Genomic DNA, 11,663 nt, shown 5'->3' with positions numbered 1-11,663 from the left:
CCCCATGTCTCTCTGAGTGGATCCCTGGGTCCTACGGCCCTACTCCAGTGCCGTGACACTAACAGCTGCTGTTATTCCCAGTTTACTTCCTCCTCTCCAGAGGCTCCCAGTACTAACACTGGGATTATCTCTGCAGAGGCTAGTCTCACTTCCAGTGCCCTGTCCTCTCCACCTCCCCCTTTGCAAGTCATGCTGTTTACAGCAGAAGTCTCCGTCTGCAGCGTACTCTCTCACACCAAGTTCTGCTCGCGGGGAATTGGTGTGGGGGGGTTGCTCTCACACCAGCACAGATTAACTCACTTTCTCTTCAACCCTTTTTCCTTTGTTGTACCCTCAGTTACACTTCCACATACACTCCATTCTACTTCTGTATACCAGTAACAATTACCTTTCTTATACCATCAAAACAGTTTGTCTCATTCCTTTCAAAATCCACAAATCAAACCGTACAATTCTTCCACTTCCACAAACACCCAGCACTTGGTCTCTCATGATTAGGGTATTCAATTAGAGAACTGGTCCCATTATTCCATTTATGTTCCTAGTTTCTTATTTAATATTCCCCCTGGCCCTCCTGCAACATCCTTCCAATGTGCCAACATACACCTGAGAGATGTTTTGTTTGTTTTTTTGTTTGTCTGTTTGGTTTGGTTTTTTTTCTGGTGTGAGAGCAACCCCTCCACACCGACTAACAAACTCACTAACTAAACTAACTAACTAACTATCTAAATAAATAAAAATGGAAAGTGCTATAGTTTGGAGCAAGATTTGAGGGTAAGCAATAGAACAGTTGCATGTATTCAGTAAGTGGTGAACACTTTATTAACCATGTTAAGGAATTAGTTAAGGAATTACAAGCATACCCCCCCCTTTCTTGGGAGTTCCAGGAAATCAATTTGCCACTGTTGCTCTTTCTTCTAAATCATTAATTAGATTCCTATCCTGTCTAGAATATTTTACCAGTTCTGACTCAGAACCTGCTCTACCAGGACGGCGTGGGATTTCAGGAACCTTTGGAGTGAGAGCCAATGCCTCCCTTTTTACCTCCAATACAGCAGACACTGTATGAGATGTAAAAACTGCTATTCTTTGGCCTACCAACACTTGAGTACTGGAGCCACTGCCCTCAAGCATCCCGACCAGCCCTTACTCACTTCATCAAGCTGTTTGGAGAAGTGTGCCACTGCCCAAGGTTCTGGGCAAGGACTCCCAGGGCCATTCCTTTTTTTATTATGTGAGCATTTCTGGTAGCCCCAGAGCAGAGGGCCTTCATGAGTTCTTATTTCAGTTTAGGGAATGCCCACCTTGCCTCTCCATTTCTTCTAATATTTGGGCTTTAGCAACAGTCCGTAGCTGTGTACCCACGGTTGGCTCCATCCTGTCATTCTGACAGAGTTCCTTGGCAGGAACCCTCTTACTGAGAAAGAGGGAACAATTTCTGGTTGCATAGACGAAGGATGGGAATTTGGGAAGCCTACCCTAGCAGTTCCATTGGTTAAATTACAGCTATCTCTCTGCCCTGCTTCCCCATTGGCTGAGTACTTCAGGCTCACAATTTTCCCAACATTCAACTAAACATACGGCTACTGGCTAAAGAAGAATTGTTGCTAGCTAAGCATATAGTGCTAATGAACTTCTCACGTTTGCTCATGAATGAGCACTAGGCCATTATTCCTGGTCACCTGCTGTCCTGGAATAGAGGTAAGTTGGAAGGAAAAACGTAGGGGAGCATCAGTTGCATTCCTCCTAATCCAAAAGAGGGACAGTTTGACCTCATGTCAGAGGCCCCTTAAGTTGCTCTTTTGCTGAGGGCCTCTTGGCAAAACAGAATAGTCTATCATACACAAGTTACAATTTTGGTACTTATTAATTATTTCATCGTATCTACTAAGCGTGCATAAATGTGGAAGGATTACCTACAGACAAGTGATAGGGATTAGTAAAGACCCCCAGTTATTGGTATGAAGAGAATCCCCAAAAGAATTGTTAGTACCACTAAATGAAAATAGATGGCAGCAGAGACCGTAAAATACTCATCTTGCTGAGTCTAACTGCAGAAGCGGCTTCTCATTCCCGGAGTAAGTCAGATACTTTTACAGAACTACTTAAAGAGATGGTAGGCCTGTTGGATTCAGAATATGAGAATATAACCCCCAGAGTTTAGCCCTGTCTGCACTCCCATTGATATGGGCATTCTTCATGCATATTTATGATTAGGATTACCTAAAGAACAAGGGGTAGGGATTGTTTAAAGACACCCCTTTATGGGAATGAAGAGAATCCCAAAAAGCATTGTTAGTACCAACAAATGACACTAGAGGGCAGCAGAGACCATAAAATACTCATCTTGCTGCTTCTAACTGCAGGAACAGCATTTCATTCCCACAGTAAATGACGTACTTTTATAGAACTACTTAAAGAGATGGTAGGCCTGTTGGATTCATTCAGTTTAAGTCAGCTGTCCCAATTCCATTCCTTCCCAGCATCTTGGGCCCTTCTCTGAGAATGGCCTTGGCCCTGTAGAACAGTGCTTGTGAGCAACTATAAACATCACTGTGTTATCAACACTGTTTTTCTCCTTGAATCAAAAGGACAGCATCACACCAGAAACTCTGAAAACAACAGTTCTATCCCAGCTGAAACTAAGACATTTTCCGATATAAAGAATGATGAAAGGCGTCAAAAAGCAGAAGGAGCGAGTTTTTTTTTTTTTTTTTGCATCCTTCCACAAAGTGGATCACACTGCTCCCTGTGAGCAGCAATCCATCTTGCAGTTCAGAAATACTTGGTAACCTTTCCGGAGACTGCAGCTCTCTGTAGATTTTTGATCTGAAATTTCTCTTTCTCAGTCAAAATTCTCATCCATAGGGCCTGTTCAGTCAGGAATGAACAAAAGGCTGAATACCAAAATCAAGCAAACTCCTCCTGTTTCTCACCTTGTGAATTCAGCATCACTGCAACTTGACCTGTGCATTGGACAGAAACCTTCCAGTGCTGCCAGGATAAAAAGGGTGAAGAATTAGCTTCAGGATATTTCATAGGCAAAAGAATTCACAGAATCTGATTCAAAATCCCAAAGTATCAAATAAGCAGGACAAAAAATGGCTTCTAAACAAATCATTACAATGATATCTTAATGGATGAGTAGAAAGGAGGCAAATAATCTCATGTTCACTGTCAGCATCTGTTTAAAGTGACTAATTGTTGCTGTTAGCAATGCTTTAGTGTTTGTTGTTGTTGTTGTTTTTGTGAAATAAAGCCATATATTGTATGTATATTAACAAAATCCACGAATACCTTATTAACTATATTAACTGATGTGGAAAAGTATTTTGGTATGATATTAAAGCTTATTTATATAGCTTTTCTTTGATGGCCAAATGTTTTGGTTTGGTTTTTAAAAGAAAATTGAATATCTCGTTAAAAAAATCAATTCTTAATCAAGTGCCTTATGTCAAGTGTCATTTGTTACATTCCCATCCCTCTCGCTCACCAATAAAGGAGTGAAATTCTTATTTTCCTCTTATGGTATCACCAAGGCAAAGCAGCCACCAGAAGCCCCTGCTCAAAGGTATTGCTGCTGCTGTTGCCATAGCAGTGAACATCTCTTTGTGGTGGACTGTTGGAGAATCTTTCAAAATGGTCTTTTGCTTTCTATTACTTCATTTTGTTAGTGAATACAACTCTCCAGTGGGTGTACTGGAGCTGACAAAGAGCTGATAAGTCCGCTGTGTTTCCCTTGTCACTTGAGAAGTAGTAGGGTTATGAAGATGGGACGAGTTTTCACTCAACATAGATCACAAATCTTTTCTAATATGGTTTCCGTCCATCTAGGATCCACTGACTCACCACTGAACACGCGGGAGGATGTTTATTTTGTGACTGGTATGAGATGCTCGCATCTCTAGTTTATTTTCCCTTGATATTACATTTATTGCTGGTAAAAATTCATACACTGGAAGCTGCATTGACACTGAGTGATCTTTTTTCAAACTGGATGGCTATGGTAAGTGTAGTGGCTATTGAAGAGGACAATTACGAGATTAATGAGACAACAGAAATATAATTGCAGCATGCAGTCAAAGGAGGTCACTGCTAAATATTCAGGTTGAAAAAACCCACTTATCTCCTTGCATTTTTTACATTCTTCAGAAGTAGGTGAATATACTCAGTTTCCTTTAGCAAATCATGGTGAAAATCACATCAATATCTCATTAGATACAGAAATTTATCATGATAATCTGTCACCCAGCACTTTCCCTTTTGCTAGAAAACACATACAGCTTACTGAGGAAATAAACTAATGGGAAGGAATGACAGTGAGGGGGTGGTGTTGAGCCACCCTCTATTTGAGGTGAGCATTTGTACAGCTATGCCTAATAGCATAACTCTGGAGGCCTCACAGTCCTCTTCAGTGTGTTACTGGGGCTGGAGAATTCCATCAGCCCACAAACAGCATTTATCGCTGCTTTTCAAGAAAGAGGGGAACAAAAGCAGTCAGTCACTGCTCATTCAGTCTGAACAACCTTGTAGATATGCGTTCTACTTTACATATCTGCTTTTTTATGAAACAGTTCTTTGGAGAAGTTAAGAGACTTTTTTTAAATTTCATCTCTCTGGCTCCTTGGGAAGAAAGGCCAGGGAACATTGCTTTTGTCCTTTTCCACTCTTGAAGCGAAACAGCAAGCCTTTCAGTAGTTAAATTTTGATCTGTGATTGAAAAAAGGCACTAGAAGGACAAAACTGAAAGGCTGTTGTTATTCTGTTTATGAACTGGAGTTCTGGTGAAAGATCTGGAGTGGTTGATTTGTTCTGGTGAAAGATCAAGTGGTTGATTTTGAACAAGTCCATGTATCTAAAGAGAGTGAAATTGTAAAATGTTTATTATTTCATTTTCAAGTGAAGTTTTCAAAATATTCCAAAGCATGAAAGGAAATGCATGGAAGAGTTACTGCAATTAGTTGTCCTGTAGCTTTCCCTGGGAGCCTATCTAGGATCACAGTTTCAGGATATTAAACTGTGACGAGCATCCAGTGAACTAATACGTGCTTGGCAGAGTTTCTTTCAGCAAAGCGATTTCGATTATCTGAAACTTGTTCCACATCTCTTGTCAAGTATACATAAATAGCACTTACCTGGAAGCATAACCAATTAAAAGTGGATTTAATTTCATGTGGCTTACTTTTTGAACTGTTTTGTTGTGCAAACTGACTGGAGTCACTTGTCTTGAAAGCAGTTGCACACAAATTGTACCACTGCACAGTGAGGTCACCTCTATTCAAGACTTTGCCTGTACTGGCAAATACAGACACATACTGCCACTTACAGACATTATACTGGCACTTGCAGACCCCAAATCATTTTTGTTAAAACAGTGCATCATACCTAAATCACCTCTAACGAAATTAGATATCAGCTTGATAGAAATACTGCCACTTAGATTCAGCTCACAAACTTGTTTTAAATTATAGAATTTAGTTATTTTTCTTCTATTATTTACAGCTGTCTGTTTACAAGAAAACTACTCCAAGAGGCTGCAGTGGCTTCTTTGAGCTATTACATCCAACTGGGTGGTGCAGGGATTTCTCTATGGGCTAGGCTCAGTAGCAATTTCCTCTCAGGTCATAAGTATTTTGTTCATGTAGGAGGGGTTGATGGTAGGCCATCTTCTGTTCTCTGTCGTACTGGTGTTAAGCCCAGGGCACCTCTCCCAAAACTGTGTCTACCATATGTATGTCTCTAGAGATGATTCCTAGTGTGAACTGCTCTTCTGTGGGGGTAGCAATGTAGATTTTGTATTGGACTTCTGATGTCAGTGTAACATGGACTTCTCTTGTTGCAACTGGCTTCAGCCATTGCTCCCTTGCAGCTCTGTGAGAGCACAGCACACTGGAATATCATCAAAGCAGCAGCTGCTTTAATGGAGAAGTAAATTCTGCCATGTTGCCTCCCCCAGTGTCACTGGTGTCCCAGCTGATTTTGCTTTGTTTCTTCACAGTGACTTGGGAAGAAAAATTTTGAAAATTTTGAAAAATTTTGCTGCTAAAAAAGTTGGAAGTGGTGCTCAAAGTGACACGTACAGATATTCAGCAGCATTTCTCGATGCCCAGAACTGTTCTGATAGGAGCAGCTAGAACCAATATCAAGGTTGAACCTATCTGTGTCTTTTCTTTTTAAATGTCTTTTTTTTTTTTTTCTTTAGAATGCTCCCAATGTGGAGTTTTGTCACACGTTTATGCAACTTCTTCCAAAAAGCAGAGTGCGTTCTTTCCTCTTCATGATGTTGTGAGACTGTTATGAGCCCAGAAAAGGTGGGAGGAAGGGTTCTGCAAGATAAGGTGTCTAGCATCTAAACTGCAAGGAAGAGCAGAGTGAGCTCCTGCTCTGACACTGGAGAGATGCTCCCAAAGAGAATGGATACACAGAATCTCACATGGTCTGTGATAAAGTGCAATGAGACAACCTCCAGTTCCAAAGCTGTAAATGTCTGGTGCTGTTGGGAGCTTGATACCTCTGTGAAACAGGTGTCACTACTATAAACGAGTGCCTGTAATAGTTCTCCCACAGGACAGATGATATTTAGGGATTCAAGACTGAAATAAATGAGGGATTGAACAAGACCGCTAGACAATGTACTAGAATTGACTTATGTTCTATTACTCCACTATATGTAGAACTACGTGGTAACACTCCTCTCAATCTTTTTTTTCCTTTTTCTGTCTCAATTAAGTTCAGTCCATGTTGTCTCAGAAATTCAAAATTCACATTCCTCCCTGTAAATGAGACTTTACAGTTCTATTTTTCTCATGCAACTTTAAAAATATTGAACAAAAAGTATATTAAAGTGTTGGACTGACAATCTGGGAACTTGCTGAGGCTTAGTCATAGAATCATTGAATGTTATGGGTTTGAAGGGACCCTTAAGATCATTTGGTTTCAACTCCTCTGCTATAGGCAGGGACACCTCCCTCCAAACCAGGTTGCTTTCACCACCCTCACAGTAAAGAATTTATTTCTAGTATCTAGTATAAATCTACTGTTTTCCAGTTTAAAACCACTTCCCCTTGTCCTGTCGCTATATGTCCTTATAAAAAGTTCATTCCCAGCTTACCTGTAGTCTCCCTTCAAGTACTGGAAGGTCACTGTAAGGTCTCCTCATAGGAGACCTCCTCCTCTTCTCCAGGTTGAAGAACCCCAACTCTCTCAGCCTGTCCTCATAGGGGAGGTGCTCCAGCCCTCTGATCAACTTCATGGCCCTCCTCTGGACCTGCTCCAACAACTCCATATCCTTCTTGTGTTGGGGGTTCTAGAACAACCACAGTACTCCAGATAGTGTCTCACAAGAGCAGAGTAGAAGGGAAGAATCACACCCTCTGGCCTGCTGGTCACATTTCTTTCACTACTAAGAGGTTTCATGTCAATAGTTTCAACAAGTTTGCTGCAGAATGCATTAAAAGATGGATCTAACTATCACGTGTGCACACAGTAAAAATGTTAAATAGCTGTAATCTTTTCATTTGACTTCTACAGTTGCCTATACTAAATATTCTACATCATGCAGATAAAAATCTCTCTGATACCTGCTTATGTGCTTATGATGAAAGCAGAAATACCCAAGAATATACTGAAACATTTGAAGATCAACCTTGGGATATTTTAATCAGAATAGACACTTTTCATAATCATCTAAGTGCAGAAGTCTAAAAGCAACTCCATTTTACCTCTTGGAAGATGTGGAGATAGGCTCATACTCTTCTTAGTACCATAATTTAAGGATTTTACCACTACATATCACTACAAAACATCCAGCGACATCAGAACACCCAGCATATCTCCAAGAAAACCCTCAAAAACCAAAGTTTGTCTCAGGCAAGCTTTGGGCACATCAGGCTTGGTGACCACTGGAAGTGATTTGGCTATTTTGTAACTAAAGGCACAGTCACCTTCCAAAAGGCTCCGCTGCTATAGAATAAGCAGCACAGCTCTTCTAGTAAGAAGCAGACTTCTTTTAAGAATAATCAAAATTTCACATACAAGCCCACTGCAATGCAGACCTGATGAGACCAATGGCAATAATTTCCAGTGGTGCTGTACATCAAGCAGGAAGAAAGACTAATAAGAGCTTGTTTGGAGGGTAGGTTTGGAAAATACCAAGTGGAACATCAAGATTTCTAGGGGGAAATGGAGAATTTGTGCAAGCTCTGTATAGACATGACACAGAGAAGTTCTGCAGTGTAGAGGCCTGCATGTGACAAGATGTGTTGTGTCACAAGCAAAATAAGAGATCCTGATGATACAGATTTTGAAGTACAGGGCTCATCTACAGGTATGTAAGTAGAAAACAGATCAATAAAGTGTCAAGCCTAAAAGCTGTGAACCAAAATGCAGTTTATGACTTCTAATACCATCACTGTGGTCAGGCAGATAAATCTCTGCTCATTGCTTTGAAAAGGTACCCATAAGTAGTCACAGGGTTCTTGGTCAAAGCACAGAACACCTGAGGAGGCAAAAAAGCTCTTATGTAATCTTGATGTCAGTCAGATACAAAAGGGCACCCTGCAGAGGCCACATATGCACAGACATGCACACTCTATGCTGGAAGCAGGATGAGGGCATACAAGCAGCGCTGTAGAACAGAAAAAGCCTCACTCTTCAACAGCTGAGTGAACCTGTCATTTTGAGAGAGAGAAGGGACACTTCTAGAGACCTAACGATTAAAGAAAAATCCCTTGGAGATGCATATCTCGCTACAACACTCTAAATTCACTGCAAGCAGTTCAATGACTAATCACAGGCAAACTGTTTAGAATTTTTTTCCCTCCCTTGAATCATCGACTTCAAAAGGCATGGGATGATGAGTACTGTGCAGAGAAAGCCCTGTAATTTAGAGAAGACAGACAGGGCAATGTCACTGATGTAGAAATAAGCTACTTTCTTCCAGAAAGGCTGTGGATGCCCCATCCCTGGAGGTGTTCAAGGCCAGGTTGGATGGGGCCCTGGGCAGCCTGGTCTGGTATTAAATGTGGAGGTTAGTGGCCCTGCATGTGGCAAGGGGTTTGGAGATTCATGAACCTTGAGGTCCCTTCCAACCCTGGCCATTCTGTGATTCTGTGATTCCTCTGGCTGCTATTACTGGTGAGGAGAGCAGCTCTGTTTCCTGGGCTGACGGACGTGGTTCTGGCCCCAGAGACATGCATTATACACAGCGCAAAGTTCAGCCTGGTTCGGCCTCGTGTCTGTGACAAGGAAGCAAAGAAACCCACAGATCCATGCCCTGGGAAGTGCAGGGAGAGAAAGGGAAAAGGTAGAGAGGCTCCAGAAGAGCTCCTTGCCTAACTGGTAGCCAGCTCTTCAATAGGTCTAGGAGGGGTGGAGCCAGGCAGCACAGGTGAATTGCCTTCTCCTGTGCTCCTCTGGCTGACTTGTTGCTTGCCTCAGTTGATCAATCAGAGGTTCAGGCTGTGACTCAGCAGTTCCCATACACATTGCATGAACAGGTAATATAATGAGAATATAACCCCCAGAGCCTAGCCCTGTCTGCACTCCCATTGATATGGGCACTCTTCATGCATATTTATTATGAGCCAGAACTCACCTTCTCTACTCTCCTGCACTGCTGAGCTAATTGTAATCTTAATTGAGTGATGTAGGTTGCAAAACACTAGGCAAAACCTGCTGCTGGTTTTGTGCTTTCTTATTTCAGGTCTAAAAAGAGAAGAAAAAGCTGTAATTGATTCCATCAGCCCTTCATATACTAAAACAAAAGATAATATCCAGAGAAACCTCCTTCTGCTAGAAACATGAGGAACTCTAAAGTTTTGAGTCTCTTTTTCCTTCTGAAGGGAGTGCATGCTCAACAGAGATGATCCACTTCAACCTATCTTCTGCACACTGTTAGGTTCTGGACCACTAGCATGGAAAACTGAAGTCCTGGGGGGGGGGAACAAAACAAAACAAAACAAACAAACAAAAAAAAAAACAACCACAGCAAAAAGGGGAACTATACCATCTTGAAGACACTTGTAACAAAACTGGAGTTGTTAAAATACATCCAGGAAGACTTTAAATTTTTATTCAAGGTTATAATTAGGAGTGCACATTTGAATGATATTGAATGATACACTCAATATCATCCTCAGGGGCAGCTGTAGTTCTAAGACCCACACACACTCATCTTTAGAGTATGTACGTACATAATTTGGACCCTATGTAGTCAGACTAGTTAGCTGCCCCTTTCTGCAGGCTACAATTGAGAGAAATATTGAATACTGAGTTAACGAAGACATGTCACTGATACCATAAAAATCTCAGCACCCAACCTGTGTCGCACAGAATCAAAGTCCAAAGTGTTCCTTCTGAAGTGTCTGACCACAAAGTGCAAAGGTAAAATGACAGAGAAATTTGTAAACTCTTATAACAATGTCTAGACTCACTGGTTCACTTAATGTTTGATTTGAAAGCAAAGAAAACAAGGCAAAACAAAGTCCAGCAAAGCCCTTCTACTTTTAAATTACTCTCTTTATATACTTAATATTTATATATATTTATTTACTAATGACAGTAAAACACATCAATAATAATGTGGTATGAAAACTCCTCTGTTTTAACCCAGCAGCAGTTTTTCCTAGAACAATTATGCTAATTTGCTTTTTTTTGATTAAAGGAAGGCAATTTGCTTCGCTTAGATATGTCTTGTCTGCAGCAAACTGTCTGTACCTTTGGCACGCACACAGAACATCAAAACAAACAAACAAAAAAAGACTAAGAAAGATCTAGCACCAAAAACTGCTCAATCTGCCCAGGGATGAAGCCGCTCCCGGGTACCACGCTGGGCCCCGAACATCAACAGCCAGCCCCAGTGATGTCGCAGGAGCAGCCATGTGCAAGCTCCAATTGTATCCAAACTCATCATAGTCCATCACAATAAAACAGAGAGTTCCATCACGCCACTGTCAGTTTTGTTCCTCTCTGCCTTTTCCGAGGTGGGCAGCTGTAGAGGTTGCAACCACGGGGATCCCTTCCCCCCAGCACCCAACCCTTAATCTGGCCATGCACAACTTCACGCTGCAGCTACAGGTGGGTGTGCAGCCCATGAGCGAGGAGTGCCTGGAGGACACACAGTGCCTGTGACCTGGTACAGACATCACCACTTGTCCCTGCACGTCACTGTGTCCCTGTGGGCAGTGGCAGTGTGGTGATGGTGGCAGTGCCGAGAACACGTTACAGTTGAAGAGCAACGAGCTGCTGGGCTGTCTGTACAACTTCTTCCCCCACCTCAAGCAGCTCATGCTGGAGCAGCCGGCAGCCAACACGGGGCTGGCAGTGTGGGAGGAGCTGCAACCGGGTTTCTGACACAGGACAACAAGGAGACAATTGTAATGGCAACACAAGAGAACAGCATGAGAATGTACTGACTGCAGGCTGATAATAGTGATGTCATCATAAGGGACAACAGTAGGACCATGGGAAGACAATGATGACGGCAAATTGGATGATGGGGTGACAAAGGCAAAGGCAATACGGGACAAATGGGATAAAGGCAAGAGTGCCATGGGACAACAGGGTGAAAATGGGGTGACAGTGATGACACAGGACAACAGGGGGCCAGTGACAATGGCAACATGAGACAATGGAGAGGTAACACTGGGATAGCAGAGTGACGA

General features: G+C 42.0%; 1 long non-coding RNA gene across 2 annotated transcripts in view; it reads right to left on the bottom strand.

Moving 5' to 3' along the window:
* The window catches only part of LOC122170373, a 22,113-nt gene extending 14,901 nt beyond the window's left edge, over nucleotides 1-7,212 (bottom strand). Inside the window, exons 1-2 of one of the 2 annotated variants that reach the window (XR_006171751.1) lie at nucleotides 7,112-7,212; nucleotides 2,937-2,994 (exon numbers count right to left, since the gene is read on the bottom strand). This is a non-coding gene — a long non-coding RNA (uncharacterized LOC122170373). Of the gene's footprint in view, nucleotides 1-2,936; nucleotides 6,944-7,111 lie in introns of those variants that run through there. The other variant, XR_006171750.1, reaches the window with a different exon arrangement.
* Nucleotides 7,213-11,663: the final 4,451 nt, after the last annotated feature.

This window comes from Centrocercus urophasianus, unplaced genomic scaffold (assembly GCF_019232065.1).
Source record: "Centrocercus urophasianus isolate 14NV4802_14NV808 unplaced genomic scaffold, USGS_Curo_1.0 seq_688, whole genome shotgun sequence".
Classification (NCBI taxonomy): Eukaryota; Metazoa; Chordata; class Aves; order Galliformes; family Phasianidae; genus Centrocercus; species Centrocercus urophasianus.
This window is presented reverse-complemented; position numbering and strand designations above follow the sequence as displayed.